Source organism: Vigna umbellata, chromosome 1 (genome assembly GCF_029865625.1).
Source record: "Vigna umbellata cultivar VRB3 chromosome 1, Vumbellata_1.0, whole genome shotgun sequence".
Classification (NCBI taxonomy): domain Eukaryota; kingdom Viridiplantae; phylum Streptophyta; class Magnoliopsida; order Fabales; family Fabaceae; genus Vigna; species Vigna umbellata.
The window spans coordinates 35,155,949-35,173,576 of record NC_142165.1 but is presented as its reverse complement, the minus strand read 5'-3'; the positions used below and the strand labels follow the sequence as shown (position 1 = coordinate 35,173,576).

The 17,628-nt window shown below is 35.4% G+C and overlaps 1 pseudogene; it reads left to right on the top strand.

The window, feature by feature from the left end:
• The first annotated feature begins 519 nt into the window (after window positions 1-519).
• On the top strand, window positions 520-16,300 carry LOC148205236 (uncharacterized; annotated as a pseudogene).
• The last annotated feature ends 1,328 nt before the right edge of the window (window positions 16,301-17,628 follow it).

The following is a 17,628-nucleotide window of genomic DNA, read 5'->3' as shown; positions in this document are numbered from 1 at the left end:
TTTAGGCTTAGGCCCACTTTTCTACAATATTTCGAATAGTATATAAGCTTTAGGAATTCCTAGGGTTTGTATCTTTGGCAGAGTACGAAGCAAACACTCACCTTTCCACCCCTTGGAGGAAGATTTTGGATGCTAAGGCTACCTACTCAAATTTCTAGGGTTCTATCTTTCATTCTTTCATTATTGTTCATCTAGTTTCACCATGAATATGGTGAACTAAACTTTGTATTGTTGTTGGTGAATCAATGTAATCTTTTGAAACTCACATATATGGAACTTGTGTTTAAACATCTTATTTGAGATACATGCTTTCTTTCATCATTAGTTAGGGTTTTTCCTCTTTGCTCAAAGCATGCATTGTTTAACTCATTCGATGTCATGATTATTGATTTTGTCAATATGGGAACATACAGGGAAATCTAGATCCGGGGAAATTCTCCCAATAGCATATTGCCTAGACATAGGGATGTGAGGGTTGGTTGCCTTTAAGCTTCTGTGCTTCAGAATTAATTATTAGGGATGACAGGAATTGTTTGAACTCGTAATTAAGGATAGGCTTTCTTGCAAGGTGATTTACAGAGTGGCATTAACATTAATGAAAAGAATGATGAATTCCTAAAATATATGAGAGTGGATAAGATGAAATTGATTACCCCAACAACATACTCATCCATCTAATTCGTTCAAGTGTTTGTGTTCCTCTTTTCCATTGATCAAAACTCATGCATACATGTTTACTTATTGTCTTTTTCATTTGAAACCCCAAGAATCTGTTCACAAGTCTTAAATAATCAAGAAATCATATAACTAACTAGGCCGTGAGTCCTTTGGGAGAACGATACTTGGTCTTACCGAGTTTATTACTTGATACGATTCGGTCACACTTGCCGAGGGTTAAACAAGTTTTTGGCGCCGTTTTTTAGTGTTCATAAATTTGTCATCAAGTTTTTGGCGCTGTTGCCGGGGACACGTGGTTTAACTAGGTTATTTGTGTGATTATTGATTATCTATGACTTGAATTTTGAATTTTGAAATTTGAATTTCTGTTTTTATTTTCTGTTTTTATTTTTCGGTTTTTATTTTATTTTTTTATTTTATTTTATTTTATTTTAGTTTCTGTTTTTATTTTTTTCTATTTTTATTTTATTTTTCTATTTTTGTTTTTTTCTGTTTTTATTTAATCTTCTTATCTCTTATTTTATATCTTCTTCTATATCTTTTTGTGCTAACAAATTTTTCTAGGGACTTATTTTCTTGTGTATGCAGGAAGCAATTCGAGCTAGAAGCAAGAAAACCTCGGAACCTCTTCTTGAAGGCTTAGACGAGAGTAGACGGAGGAGAAGAATCCGTACATCTAGAGAACTTTTCCCTCCTCCGGAAGATCTCTTACAACCTTCACCACAAGGTTCTTACCATAGCACTGAGGAGATGGAGAATAATAATGTCAGACGGACTCTTGCAGATTACACTAATGTAGTTGGCCCTCAACATTTCAATAGCATAGCAAGACCGAGGGTCAATGCAGCTAATATGGAGGTGAAACCAGCATTAATCCAACTGGTTAAGAGTAATCAATTTAATGGGTTGTCTCACGAAAGCCCATATGAGCACCTCACAACCTTTAATGAAATTTGCAATACAGTGAAGATAAATGGGGTGTCTGACGAAGCAATCAAACTTAGCCTGTTTTCATTTTCATTAGGAGGCAACGCTAAGCTTTGGTTGAACTCTTTTCCAGAAGGGAGCTTTACAGAGTGGGATGTTGTGGTGACAAAGTTCTTGAACAAATACTTCCCACAATCTAAGGTAAATAAAGGAAAGCAAGAGATGTCATCTTTCAGGCAAGGCATGGAAGAATCACTAGGTCATGCATGGGACAGATACAAAAGCCTATTAAGAAAGACTCCCACGCATGGATTTGACGAAGTAGAAGTAGTCCTAATCTTCCTTGGAGCTCTTGGTTCACAAACCAAGATGATGCTTGACGCCTCAGTTGGAGGCAATATCAAATGGAAGACTCTAGAGGAAGCCACGGAAATAATTGAAAACATGGCTACTAATGATAATGAGCTGAACAGTGAAAGAGGAGCTCCTATTCAACAAAAAGGAGTTCTACAGTTGCAATCCAATGATGCCTTGCTAGCTCAGAACAAGATACTAACTCAACAATTGGAGAATCTCGCAAAAACACTTGCACAACTGCCAAAAGAGTTAAAGACTATTGCACAGGTTGAACCACATTTGTGTGAATTATGTGGGGGTGACCATATCAACGGTCAATGCGCCCTTCCAGCAGAAGCTTTAGAGGATGTTAACTTCATGGCCAATCAATTTCCATACTGTCAGGGGAATTTCAATCAAGGGTAGAAACCACACCCAAGCATTGGTCAAGGACAAAGTGGGCAAGCTGAACAAGACGGGCAATTTAACAAGCAACAACAACAACCAACCTTATGGCAACAAATGTCTATACTTAATGAAAGATCAATAAGGATGGAAGAAACTCTTCAGTAATTCATACAGAAAATTGAATCCACTCAAAAGAGCACTAAAGCTGCTATTAAGAACTTGGAGATGCAAATGGGTCAAATTACTAAGCAGTTGGAAGCAAGGCCTAACAAAAATTTAGGGGCTAATACTGAGGTTAACCCTAGGGAAGAATGTAAGGTGTTGGTGAGTGTGAATGTTGAAACAGTTGAGTTAGAAGGAGAGAAAGAAAAAGAAGAGAGAAAAAAAAGAGAAAAAGAAAAAGAAGAGAGAAAAGAGAAAGAAGAGATAAGAGAGATAAAGAGTGAAGATATTCTTCCTTTTCCAACAGATCATGAGAAACAATTTGATTTTACAGAAATATTCAAGATGTTGGATAATGATGTACCTTGGAAGGAGATATTACAGCACATTGCAGTTTATACAAAGCCTGAGGAAGAAGTCTCTACAAAGAAAAGACGTAGAGATGATGAGACAAAGGAGTATAAAGCTGATAAAAAGAAGTCATTCCCTCTAAAAGCAAAAGATCCAGGAGGTTTCTCCATTCCATGCGCTATAGGGAAGAAAAGGATAAGATAAAGAAGGCTTTACTTGATTTAGGATCAAGTGTTAACTTGATGCCTTATTCCTTACTTGAGCAGATTGGTGACCTTGATGTGAAGCCTACAAAGATGAATTTATATATGGCAGATGGATCCTCAAAGAATCCCTATAGTATAGTCGAGGATGTTATAGTTTGTGTAGGCAAACTACAGTTCTTGGTGGACTTTGTGGTAATGGAGATGGAGAGTGAAAGGATACCCATTATTCTCGGAAGACCGTTTATGAAAACAGCCAAAGCCATCATTGATGTGGATGAAGGCATAGTGGTATTCCAAGACCGAGAAGAAAGAGTTGTTGTAGATGTTTTCAAAGAAGAGAGGCGGATGCAGGAGGAAGAAGCTGGTCATAAAGCTACATATCAAGATGTACTCATGACTAGCCCTGAAGATGAAAAGCAAAATGCCAAAGGTAAACATTGTTTTTTGTTTGAGGTACAGGAAGAAGAAAAGATTGGGAAAGGAAGAAAAGTCCATAATGACTGGATGTAAGAACGATTCCAACTTGGTAAAAGTGTGAAATTCAAAAACAAGTTGTGGGTTGTGAAAGACTACAAAGAAAATGGGGTGATAGGGATAGAATCTCCACATTCTAGAAGAGTCAGAAAAGTGGACCGGAAGCAGTTGATGAGTTGGTGTGATATGAACATCAATCATGAAGATGGAACATGAGCTTTATTGGGTCAAGCTAGTGACGTTAAAAGAGCGCTTGCTGGAAGGCATTCTAGTGATTTGAGGACAATTTTTCTTTTGGTTTTATTTTGGTTTTGTAAATTTTTTTAAAGTTGGACATTACTTCTGTAAATTTTTGGGTATAGCATCTACTGAAGGATGCTAGGTGGTTAAGTATCTACTGAAAGATACTAGGTTTGACACCTACTGATTGGTGTTGGTGGATGTTTGGGTCAGGCTCGTGACGTTAAACAAGCGCTACCTGGGAGGCAACCTAGTTGATTGATTATATTTTTGTTTGTTCTGCTTTAGTTGCATGATAGGGATTTGGATGCATGAGTGATCTGAGAATTTATTTGCAGGGAGCAAGTGAGGGGTATAAGTAGGAGGCACCTAGGTTAAGCTAGGAAGAAGAAAAGCACTTCACGAAAGCGTCGCTGAGCGGTAGTGTCGCAGATGGGCTTAGGTTGCCCTTAGCGGAACCCGAGCCCATTAGGGTATTTTTTATACCCTATATCGCGCCTTGGCCTCTATTTTTAGATTCTTCTCTGAACACACACTCCTACATACTTTTCCAAAGGTTCTCTACAATTTCCCATTCATTCCTCTTGAGAAAATCTCCTTTCCACTCCCTTTCTCACTAGTTTTCCATCTAAGTTTGGGGTTGGGAGAGAGCATCATTGTTCTTCACAAGTTGAAAGCATTCTCTACTCATTTAGCATCTCCACCCAAGTAAGTCAAGCATTTTTCATTCTAGGGTTCTTGAGCATGAATTTGATTGTTGAAGCATGAAATTTTTAGGGGTTTTTATTCCTATGCATGATTTGATGAATTAATTGATATTTGAACCGATTAAACTGATTGATTTTGATCTGGAAGCATGAAAATTGTATGTGGGTGGAGTTAGGAAAGGTCAAAAGATTTTTTTCAAAAATCTGTAGAATCACCGCACATGGGTAAATTGCCGTTGAGCGGCACTCTGACAGACTTGGAACTTTTGCTGAATTGTGTACTGGATTGATGCACTGGTGGCGCTGAGGGGTGATTTTGACCCTCAACGGTGGTTTAGCATGGATTTAGGATGTTGTTTTTGGTTTCCTAATAATTAACAATATGTCTTGTGGTTTTGTAATATGTGTTTGATGTAGGAATGGCATCCTCTTTAGGCAAAAGAGTGAAGACCATGGCATCGAAAAGGAAAGAAAAGGAACCAGAACAACCCCACTCTAGTAGGTTCCTATCTCGCAAACATGAGAAGCATTTCAAGGTGGTCCAAGATAGGAGGCTTCTTATGGAGAGGAAAGATGGAATGATACCTAACTTTGCTCCTCAATTTGGAGAGCAACTGCTGGGAAGTGATTGGGGGAAGCTAGCCACATACCTTGCACCAGCCAATATAGCTGTGGTGAAAGAATTTTACACCAATGCAAGGAAGATTGGTGATTATCCGGCTGAGGATTACCTAGGCTATGACAAAGGCCACACTATTAGGTATGATCCTGACTCTATTAACAGCTTCTTGGGTACTATATGGGCTGGTGAGTAGTGCCAGTTTGCTCTATGTATGGAAGAAGGCATTGATTTTGATGATGTGGAGAGTGTTCTGTGTGTACCTAGAGGACATTTTCAGAGGAACAGAACTGGTTTTGTGGTGAACATTAGGAGGACTGACTTGAATCCTCTTGCAAAGTATTGGATGGCATTTTCTCATGCCAACATTCAGCCATGTTCTCATGTTTCAGACATCACTCTTAGAAGGGCACTCCTCCTTTACTGCGCGATCAGGAACTTGAATGTCAATATTGGACAGGTAATAGCTAATGAGATAAGGGTGTGTGCTAACACAACAAACAGCAAAGCACCCTTAGGACATCCGTCTTTGATCACACACCTATGCAAGATAGCTGGGGTGGATACTTCTGCTCCACCATTTGAGAGGCCAAGGAAAGCAATTGATGAGGCCTATTACAAACAACACTGTGGAGGTGAGGAGGCAGCTCAGCCAGTTCCACCACGCCGTACTCGTAGAGAAAGAGGACAAGCACAGAGTCAGGCATCTGCCGAGACACATGAAGCAGAGCCCTTCCAAATGAGGGACATGTATACGTCTCTTATAGGTGCACAGTTGCAGTCTATCCACAAAGAGTAGGTGGCCACACCTGAGATGATTGTTGGAATGTATGATACACCTCCAGCACACAGGTGGACTATGGATGAATTCCATAATGTGGTAGCTTGGCCAGAGGAGCAGGCCCAAGGCAACAGAGATGGAGCAGCTGAAGCTTCAGCCATGGATGAAGATGTTGCTGATGATGCTGAGGATGACGCATTTGAGTATGCTGAAGATGAGGAAGAGGAGGAGTTGAGATAGCATTTACTGATGGATGCTATCAGCACTAGAGCAGGATTTGTTTTTATCTTCTGTTTTGTTCTGAACTTATTTGCTTCTGTTTTTAGAATAGGGTTTGATGTACTCAATTGAAAACTTTGTCTGTTATGATGGTTTGATAAGTAATGCTTGATGATGCTTTGATATTGATTGATGTTGAGATTGTGCACATTATATGCTTATACAGGTGATTCAAAAGCTTTGTGAACAAATGCATGATGTTGTGATTATGATTATGATACTAAGCAGGATGTGTATATGTGGAATGTGAATGAGCTTATATGTGAGGTTTTGAGCTCCAGAGTTTTTGAGATTGAATGCTATTACTTTGAAAGCATGAATGATTTTGCCCAGGTTTTCTATGATTGAATCAATTGCTTGTTTGCATCATATGATCAAGGCCATTTGTTGGTAACCCTTTTATTAGCCAAATGCATGATTTTAGCCCACAAAAGAGAGCACTATGTGTTCTATCCTTTGAACCCTTAGCCTTGAACCTAATTTGAAAACCCTTTGTGAAAAGTTTTACCTTGAGTTAAGTAGAAAATATGTTGTGGTATTGATAAATGTTCAAGTGTGGGGTTGTTGAAAAGTTATGAAAGGGAAATTGAAAACATTGAGCTAAGAGCTTAGATATATGAAAAAGAAAAGAAAAAGAATAAAGAAAGAAAAGAAGAAAAAGCAAAGCTCAATGCAAAAGAAAGTTGGGAATAAATAAGAATGATTGTGTCTATATGATTCTCTTAACTCAAGGGTTTTGTGATCTAGAAAAACCAATGTTCTTGTTAGCCCAGCCACATTATAAGCCATTGAAAAGTCCTTGTGATGATGCATGTTTGTGAATGTATTTGATTATGGTTAAATGAAAGGCAAAGTCTATTCATGTAACATTGTGATAGTAGAATGAATGAGTGATGACCTCTTATACACTTGTGTTTGAGTGAAACACTTTATCTAGTGAGGAAAGATTCCATGAGCACATGAACATCCATACTTAGTTGATTGATCATTCATGAAAAGAAGCATTTGTTGGATACTAGGTGATTATATGAACACTAAAGCATGTGCATGTCTTGATTGAAGTTGTTGTCATCAGCTTAACTGAAGTACTTACTTATCTTGAAAAGAGGATTTTTGAATGGAGTGAACCATTGTATTGATTGGTAGAAGATTGAGTTACATCTTGTTTGCTTGACGACAAGCAAAGTTCTAAGTTTGGGGTTGTGATAACAATTGAAAAACTATTATTTTTATGCTTAAAATTGATACTAAAAACAACCTTTAACACTTAGAAACTAGCTTGAAATCATGCTTTTGTTTATATTTTTGGAAATAAGAGAGGTGGATAGGTTTATGCTTGATTTCAGTGTTTTATGCAGGTTTTAAGGTGAATTTGATGAAAAAAGTGAAGAAGGATAGAGATGGAATCAGAAAAGAACTCAAAAAGTGCAAAAGAAGAGAAGTCGCAAGTACTGCTCAGCGCCAGTTTACCACTGAGCGGCATTGATGAACTACCGTTGGCTCCACTGAGGGGTAAAAATGCCGCTGAGGGGAAGAGTCAACTCATGCACCTACCGTTGAGCGGTAGTTTGCCGCTGAGCGGCACTATTAAGGGCTTAGGCCCACTTTTCTGTAATATTTCTAATAGTATATAAGCTTTAGGACTTCCTAGGGTTTGTATCTTTGGCAGAGTACGAAGCAAACACTCACCTTTCCACCCCTTGGAGGAAGATTTTGGATGCTAAGGCTACCTACTCAACTTTCTAGGGTTCTATCTTTCATTCTTTCATTATTTGAGATACATGCTTTCTTTATTCATTAGTTAGGGTTTTTCCTCTTTGCTCAAAGCATGCATTGTTTAACTCATTCGATGTCATGATTATTGACTTTGTTGATATGGGAACATACGGGGAAATCTAGATCTGGGGAAATTCTCCCAATAGCATATTTCCTAGACATAGGGATGTGAGGATTGGTTGCCTTTAAGCTTCTGTGCTTCAGAATTTATTATTAGGGATGCCAGGAATTGTATGAACTCGTAATTAAGGATAGGCTTTCTTGCAAGGAGATTTAGAGAGTGGCATTAACATTGATGAAAAGAATGATGAATTCCTAAAATATATGAGAGTGGATAAGATGAAATTGATTACCCCAACAACATACTCATCCATCTAATTCGTTCAAGTGTTTGTGTTCCTCTTTTCCATTGATCAAAACTCATGCATACATGTTTACTTATTGTCTTTTGCATTTGGAACCTCAAGAATTTGTTCACAAGTCTTAAATAATCAAGAAATCATATAACTAACTAGGCCGTGAGTCCTTTAGGAGAACGATACTTGGTCTTACCATTCGACGTTTTCTCTTAAAACAGTGCGCCTTTTTTATTTATTTTATCTTATAAATTGGAAAGGTTACGTCCAATTTGAAGGGGCTTGGACGTAGTATTGGAAGCCACAAGTTTATACCTTTTTATTTCTTTTTAGTTGTTTCTTTTAAACACGAGGGCATTAACAGAACGTCGAGTTCTGTTGGAATTCGACGTTTTGTTCTTCTGCCTAAAAGTACCATACTTTCGGATCTTTTTTTTCTTTTCTGCCCTCCCATAGAACGTCGTAGGCTGCCGGGCTGGGACGTGAAGGGAATTGAAGTACTTACGAGCATTAATTGTGTGCTTAATAGAACGTCATATTCGATGGGGCTTCGACGTTTTATTCTTCCGACAATAGCAAAATGTGGCGCTCTTATGATTCTTTTTTCTTTAAAATCAGACATGAAATTTTTTCTTTTTACTTCTTCCTTAATCGATTCAAGTTAGCAGTGTACTGAAATTTGAACTTTTAAACCAGTGATCAATTTTTGATCAATATCAGAACAGCATAATCTTCTCTTTTCAACTGGATTGAGGGTTAGTCCACATAACAATGCAATCAACATTCACAATTCACATATCGTTTACTAAAATAAATCTTTAATTCATTTCAAAATAAAACCGAAGCAGTACATAAAACCAGAGGTGACTTAATGCCATGATTACAAAATATATAAAAAAAATCCACATAGAAAAGTAATCCTTATTCTTACGAAGAAGATTCCATTCAATCTTCAAAGCCAATGCCATTCTTGTTTCCCTTCTTCTGCCATCTGAAAAGAGTATCTTCAACTCTCTCATCCCTTTTTGACTTCTTCCTAAATTGATCAACAACATATTTCTCAAAATCAGTTTCTAGAATGAAGGCAATATGATCTACAGTAGGAGTAGGTGTACTTCCAACAGTTAGCTCATCTCTGAAGAACCATCCATTTACAGTCCTTTCTAGCCCAATAGAAAACAAACTTAGTATACCAATTTCTTGTGACTTGTTGCACATAAGTCTGACTTCTTGAGATACATCTACTCCTTGGAGTATCAACATCAGGCTGATAAATACTCCATATGGCAATTTGTGTGCATATTTATGACCTACAACGATCATACGGTCTTATAATACCGCAACCCAATTGGTTGGGATTCTAGTCTTGATAGCATTCAACAGAAATACATCTTATGTTGACATTCTGTCCTCGTTCAATCTTCCATGCAGCAGTAGCCAAGTTAGGACATAAGCAATCATTTTCTCCTCCTTGTTTAAGCCATCATGTAGGTACTGCTTATCCACCTTGTACCTTCCTGGATATCTTAAGCAGTTTATATATATAGCTCTCTTTGTTAGCCATCTGTTTGACTCAGAATCACGGATATGAGAATCGAAACCTTCAGCTTTCAGTCCAACAATATCTAACCAAACATTATCATTAATAGTAATGTTAACACCTTTGACCCTTGAGTGAATGACCACATTTACAACCCTCAGGTTTGTGTAGAAAACCTCAACCAAATATGGATAGAAATGTCCTTTCATCTGCACAAAATCAGTAAGCCCTTGATATGCAATCCATTCTTAAAAAAGGAACCCTTCTTTCTTGAACAATTGCAGGTCTAGATACTTGTGAGGAACTACTTTTTTATATCTTTCCAGTATAAAAAATTTGCTCACATGGCTCGATCACTTATCCATCCAGATGGGGTTGCGTTTCTTCTAACCCGGGAAACCTTCTCTTTTCCTCTTGATGATGGCGATGGAGAAGTCATTTCTGAATAGAATTCTAGGAACGTCTTTCACAATCTCGACTTCTTAACTTCATAACTTCTCTTCTTAAAATATATCAAGGAGACATTGAATTATAGAGGTCATCCACGTACTAATTGTCAGTCATAAGACAAAGAGTTAGAAAAAGACGTCGAAGTTTAGGGTATTCGACATTTTCTTCTTCATCCTCCCGCATCCTATTTTTCTTTTTTCCTTTATAAAACCACTCATGACCTCCCATTACCATTATATTTCAATATAATATTTACATTTTAAGATAACCTCCCATTAGAAATGCAACGTTATTGATATTCGAGGTTTTCTTCTTTTTCTGTGCTTTCGTCGCTGAAATTTAAAGAAAATAAAATTTTATTTGTTTAAAATATTAATTTAATTTCATATGAAAAATAATAATAATAATATTTTATGAGAATTGAATTTAGTTATAGATCACAATAATTAAAATCGTAATAAATATTATTATATTATTTAAAGTAATTTGAAATGAATGTTTTAGGTTAAATATAAGTATGATTATACTAAAAGACTTTGATTCATTTTTAAATTATAATACCTTAAGTTTGAGAAAAAAATAAGTTGACCGATAAACTAAAGGTGTTAAGATAGAATATTTTGGACAAAAATGAAGATAGGTCAGTTAGAAAAAAATGTTGTTAAAAAAATGTTGTCAAAGTATAATTATCCAAAAATATTTAGACAAGTTAACAACAAAGATGCATCATACCAGGTCAAATATCGAGAAGAGACCGTGTGTATGGGGAGTAGTTAGACAGATCTAGACCAAAAATTAAGCATAATGGGTTGGGTCAAAAATTAAGGCAGATTAAGTTTGACGGTGGAGACTAGTTGACCCAAAATGAATGTTCGGAGAATAAGAATAAAGGTGCCATAAACATTTAAGGTTTGTTAAGGACTTGGCAATGTTGAGAGAGGATTCTTTTGGTTCTTGGTTCTCTGATTCTTATCAAAGATTAACATCTTTGTGGCACATATTTAATTTAGGGTTTCTTAGGTGCCTTAAACATTTATACCTATATTGTGGCGTTTCCATCATTGTCTTATGAACCATAAGTAAAATTTAAAAAAAGGTTGAGACGGACGACAAGGTCATCAAAGAGATTTGTCAGAATTCTAGGAACAACAAAAATTTTCTTAGGGACCAACGATATGTTAACAAAAATAAATTGTATTTTTCTTATCAAAGATTAACATCTTTGTGGAGAATCTTTCTTTTAGGGTTTCTTAGGGTCCTTAAACATTTATACCTACAAATAGGGACACCAAATACATATGTAGACATTTTGGAAGTCATAAATTTGCATTTGCAATGTTGAGAGAGGATTCTTTTGGTTCTTGGTTCTCTGATTCTTATCAAAGATTAACATCTTTGTGGCAAATATTTAATTTAGGGTTTCTTAGGTGCCTTAAACATTTATACCTATATTGTGGCGTTTCCATCATTGTCTTATGAACCATAAGTAAAATTTAAAAAAGGTCGAGACGGACGGCAAGGTCATCAAAGAGATTTGTCAGAATTCTAGGAACAACAAAAATTTTCTTAGGGACCAACAATATGTTAACAAAAATAAATTGTCTTTTTCTTATCAAAGATTAACATCTTTGTGGAGAATCTTTCTTTTAGGGTTTCTTAGGGTCCTTAAACATTTATACCTACAAATAGGGACACCAAATACATATGTAGACATTTTGGAAGTCATAAATTTGCATTTGCAATGTTGAGAGAGGATTCTTTTGGTTCTTGGTTCTCTGATTCTTATCAAAGATTAACATCTTTGTGGCAAATATTTCTTGTAGGGTTGCTTAATTGGGTGCCTTAAAAATTTATACCTATATTGTGGCGTTTCCATCTTTGTCTTATGAACCATAAGTAAAATTTAAAAAAGTCAAGACGGACGAGCAAGGTCATGAAAGAGATTTGTCAGAATTCTAGGAAAAACAAAATTTTTTTAGGAACCAACTATATGTTAACAACTTTTTTGACAATATACTATGTGACTATTTTATTGGTCTGTACATTTGAAATGGAGTGATCACGACTCCCACATAAGCTTCTATAAAAAAACTCGAATTTAAAAGCGACGACGATCAAAGATCAAACGAACTCTCAGAACAACTTTTATTTGTCACATTGAGATAAATTATTCTGAATAATTTAATAATTAGTTATTAGTATAAATGATTATGATATAAAAAAATAGTCTGAATAACATTATTAGGAAAATATTATGAATAACATTCTTTGCATTTCTTAATTTATAACGCTTTGAATCGATTCTTTATTACTTAGAATCGATTATATTAACTTAGCAAAATTGAGAATGGAATTATATGAATATAGAGGGGCACATCAAACTTTTTAACTTCAAGCCCTCTAAATCTCACCTTCTTCGCGGATGATTCAAAAGTAGACAATTTTTGGGGAGCGGGACATCATTTTGTTTTTGAATGAATCAAACTAAATTTATTGAATGATGTTTGAACATCAAATTCGGCGGGGCTTCGATGTTCATACAAGAAGGTGGAGTGTGGCAGTTACTAAGCATAATTACACGATGTACGTCATAAGTTCATTTGTAAATATAGCTTGAATTTCACATAATCCCTGCCTCCTGTTTCCGTATTTGACATATTATGATTCATGTTTTTTATCTCCTTTCCATTTTCTTTTCCATAGATATCTGAACATGTATGTTCTTTAAATTGCAATTTGCTTAGTTGAATTTCAAAGTGCCTCATTCATGTCTCAGTTCATATGAAGGTGGCCTTTGATATTCAAGTGAACAAAATGCTTTTTACAGTAAAGAAATGATTAAGTTATCTTACTGAAAGGAAAGTGCTTGGGAAAAAGAAATATGGCTCACAATATGTTTAATGGTGAAACTATTTTATGATCTAAAATAATTATATAAAGAAGATGTTCAACTTCAACATTGAACTATGTATGAATCGGTTTTTAAATTGTCTTGGAGTTGTCTTCTACCATTAGATTTCAGAGCTATTTGATTTCTTATGGTTGAAACAACTCCAAAACAAATTATATTTATTATGTTCAAGTCGAATGTTGAGTGCATTCGATGCGAAAAACTATTGATGTTTGAACGTCGAATTCAGAGGGGCCTTGACGTTTAGACAAGATAGTCAGTAAGCATAATTACACGATGTACGTCATCGGTTCATCTATAAATATTGCATCCATCACGTAATCCCTGGCTTCCAGTTTCCGTATTGAACATATTAGGATTCATGTTTTTTATCTCCTTGGCCTTTTGCTATCCATAGATTTCAAAATATGTTTGTTCTTTAAATTGCAATTTTCTCGCTTGTATGTCAAAGTGCCTCATTCATGTCTCAGTTCATATGAAGGTGGCCTTTGATATTCAAGTGAACAAAATGAATTTTACAGTAAAGAAATGATTAAGTTATCTTACTGAAAGGAAAGTGGTTGGGAAAAAGAAATATGGTTCACAATATGTTTAATGCTGAAATGATTTTATGATCTAAAATAGTTATATAAAGAAGATGTTCAACATCAACATTGAACTATGTATGAATCATTTTTTAAATTGTCTTGGAGTTGTCTTCTACCATTAGATTCCAAAGCTATTTGATTTCTTATGGTGAAAACAACTCCAAGACAAATTAAATTTATAAATTTGACGTCGAATGTTGAGTGCATTGGATGCGAAAGACTGCTCAATGACATGTCTACGTTTAGTCAGCAAGGAGTTCATAAGAATCCAAAGAGATTTTTTACTTTTTCAATGAATGATGATTGAACGTCGAATTCGATAGGGCTTCGACATTCAGAAAGTTAATGTCAAATATTTGTGGTTGAGGACATCCTATATCATTACTCATCATAGAAATATCTACGTTTAATCAGCAAGGAATTCTTAAGAATCCAAAGAGATTTTTTACTTTTTCAGTGAATGATGTTTGAACGTCGAATTGTGCGGGGCTTCGACGTTCAGGATATTAATGTCAAATATTTATGCTCGAGGACGTCCTATATCATTATTCATCATAGTAATGTCTACGTTTAGTCAGCAAGGAGTTCTTAAGAATCCAAAGAGATTTATACTTTTTTAGTGAATGATGTTTGAACGTCGAATTGTGCGGGGCTTCCACGTTCAGGATATTAATCATGTGTACTGCTTTTAAAATGATTTAGTTTTGCTACGCGGATCATCTAATTTTTAGTATTTTTTTCTTTTTATTTTTTAATCATAAAATGGCACGTCCGACTCTGTGGAGCAGTGGGACATTAATGGTGTGCATTTTCCAACGATATTTTTAACGTCTTTTGTTGGGGGCTGGACGTCAATTAGTTCTTATGGTGGAAAAAACTACAATATAAATTAAATTTATACGATTAATGTCGAGTGGTGACTGCAATCGATGCAAAGTTATGGAGATTGTGTCAAATATTTGTGATCAATGACGTCCTATATCATTATTTATCATAGAAATGTCTTCGTTTAGTCAGCAAGGAGATAATATCAGAATCCAAAGAGATTTTTTACTTTTTCAGTGAATGATGTTTGAACGTCGAATTTGGCGGGACTTCGACGTTCATACAGTATCAGAATCCAAAGAGATTTTTTTCTTTTTCAGTGAATGATGTTTGAACGTTGAATTTGGCGGGCTTCGACGTTCATACAATGTGGCAGTTTCTAATCATAATTACACGATGTACTGTTTTTATAATGATGTTTGAACGTCGTCATTTCATCTATAAATATAGGTTAAATTTCGTGTAATCCCTGACATCATGTTTCTCTGTTGAACATATTAGGGTTCATGTTTTTTATATCCTTTGTGTTTTTTTTTCTTAGATTTCGAAGCATTTATGTTCCTCAAATTGCAATATGCTCACTTGAATTTCAAAGTGCCACATTCAGGTCTCAGTTCATATGAAGGTGGCCTTTGAAATTCAAGTCAACAAAATGCTTTTTATAGTACACAAATGATTAAATTATCTTACTGAAAGGGAAACGCTTAGGAAAAAGAATAATGGTTCACAATATGTTTAATGCTAAAACAATTTCATGATCTAAAATAATTATATAAAGAAGATGTTCAACTTCATCATTCACCAATGTATGAATCATTTTTTAAATTGTCTTGGAGTTGTCTTCTACCATTAGATTTCAGAGCTATTTGATTTCCTATGGTGGAAACAACTCCAAGACAAGTTAAATTTATAAAGTTGACGTCGAATATTGAGTGTGTTGGACGCAAAGGCCTAGTGATTGACGTCTTCTTTTTGGGATCACCGACGTCCTATAACTTAGAGGATTTGAAAAGGAAATCTCCTCTTACAAAACACTTAATCTAAAATGAAGACCAAAGATGATGGAAGACATTATAACCAAAACCAGGAAGTAAAAAAAACAAAGGAAAAAGTTAACATGAATTTGGTTGCGGAAGTAATGTAGGATAGGTTTTGAAAGGGTCTACTTGAAATTCATAAGTGTTAACTTTTTCCTGTGTTTTCCCCCATGCCTTCATGGTTAACAAAGAAATGTCTTCGTTTAGTAAAGGAAAAGAAGGAAAACACAAGAAAAAAGTTAACATGAATTTGATTACCGAAGTTATGTGGAACCAAACATGCACGACATCTACCATATGCTGTGTTTATCAACAACATCCTGACCCTTCAAGGTGTGGATGTTAGTGGTGAAAAGAAATGCTCTTGTAACTGCTCAAATGTGATAAATCGAAACACCTTGACTTCCATTGGCCTTGTGAAGACCACAAAGGAATGGTGCTTCAAGGATGAAGAGAATATGGTTCAAACTGGAAGCACACCTGTACTAAATGAAGACCGCACCAACTTCGTCCCTGAAACCAATTTTGAAAGATTTGTTGTTGAAAAACTCAGGAGACTCGAACAGACGATAGACGCTCTCCATGAGAAAAAGAATAAAAATGATTCTCCAACTGAATATTCAAGTGAAGAGTCTAGTGAGGAGGATTAAATGGAAATATTCTGAATTAGAATAGAGGCTTAGAATTTTAGTATGGAGTCGATTTTGTGTTTTTGTTTTATTTCTGAAATTGAACTACTTGAAACGAAATCCAAATCTGTTAACTTATTTCTTATGTCTCCTATAGCTCTTTCATGCGTCACCCTAACTTTTGTGACCTTGGAAGAGCTATGAGGAACCATAAAAAATATGATATCAAATGACAAGTTATGACTAAATTTTATGAGTGGAGGACTAGATCAAGGATGCGCAAGTGTATTTATAAAAATGGACTTGATCTTTGACGTCAACTTTTACAATATGCGACGTAACATTCATTTTTTCCTATTTTTTAAAAAAACCCATAATAACATTAAATAACGGAAAAATATGAAAATATAACCACGAAAAATATATATTAAAATTTCAAATAGGGTTCAAACATACAAAAATATACTAAAATATATTAAAAAATTACATTAATTTTAGAAAAATAAACTAAATGGACTCTTCTTCCTAATCTGATTCAGATGTAGCCATAGACTCAACTTCTGTTGTGTCGTCTTTATCATCAGATGCACTTGCTGAGGGAGTTATGAGAGCATTGTCTTCATCTTATTTCTTGTGAATCATGATCAGAGATTTTTCAACTTTTGAAATTCTTGTTGAAAGCATTCGAAATTGATCCACAACAAATCTTTCAAACTCAGTCTATGGAGTGAAGGTAGAAGGACTTTCGTCAACATCCTTGAACACCCAACCATCTTTTGTTTTCTTTAGACCATTATGTCTCAATACCGCTTTTCCTATTTCATTTTATTCGGTGCACCAAATTGTTTTTTCACCAGTAAGATCAACTTGATGATGCTTCAATACACGGCTGATAAAAATACCATATGGCAGAATATGTCCATGACTACTTGCAATTTCAATCATGTGCTCACTCATGACAGCAACCCAGTTGGTTGGTATCCTGGTTTTTATGGCATGAACCAAAAATAAATCTGCAGTAGTTAGACGATCACGTAAACATCTTCTAGGTAGTATTACCCAAGTAAGTACAAAAGCACACATTTTTTTCTTCCATTTTCAAACCATCAAGTAGATACGGCTTGTATACCTTTAGCCTTGTTGGACTTCTCAGATATTCCTTATAAATTTTCTTCTTGTTGATCCATTGGTTAAGTTCAGAATTTCTTTCATGAGACATGAAGCCTTCTGCTTTGAGATCAGTAAAAGATCCATATTTCGTCATCAATTTTAATATCGACACCTTTCACCAGAGAGCATATAACACCATCGACAACCTTCAGATTGTGGTAGAAGACCTGTACCAGGTC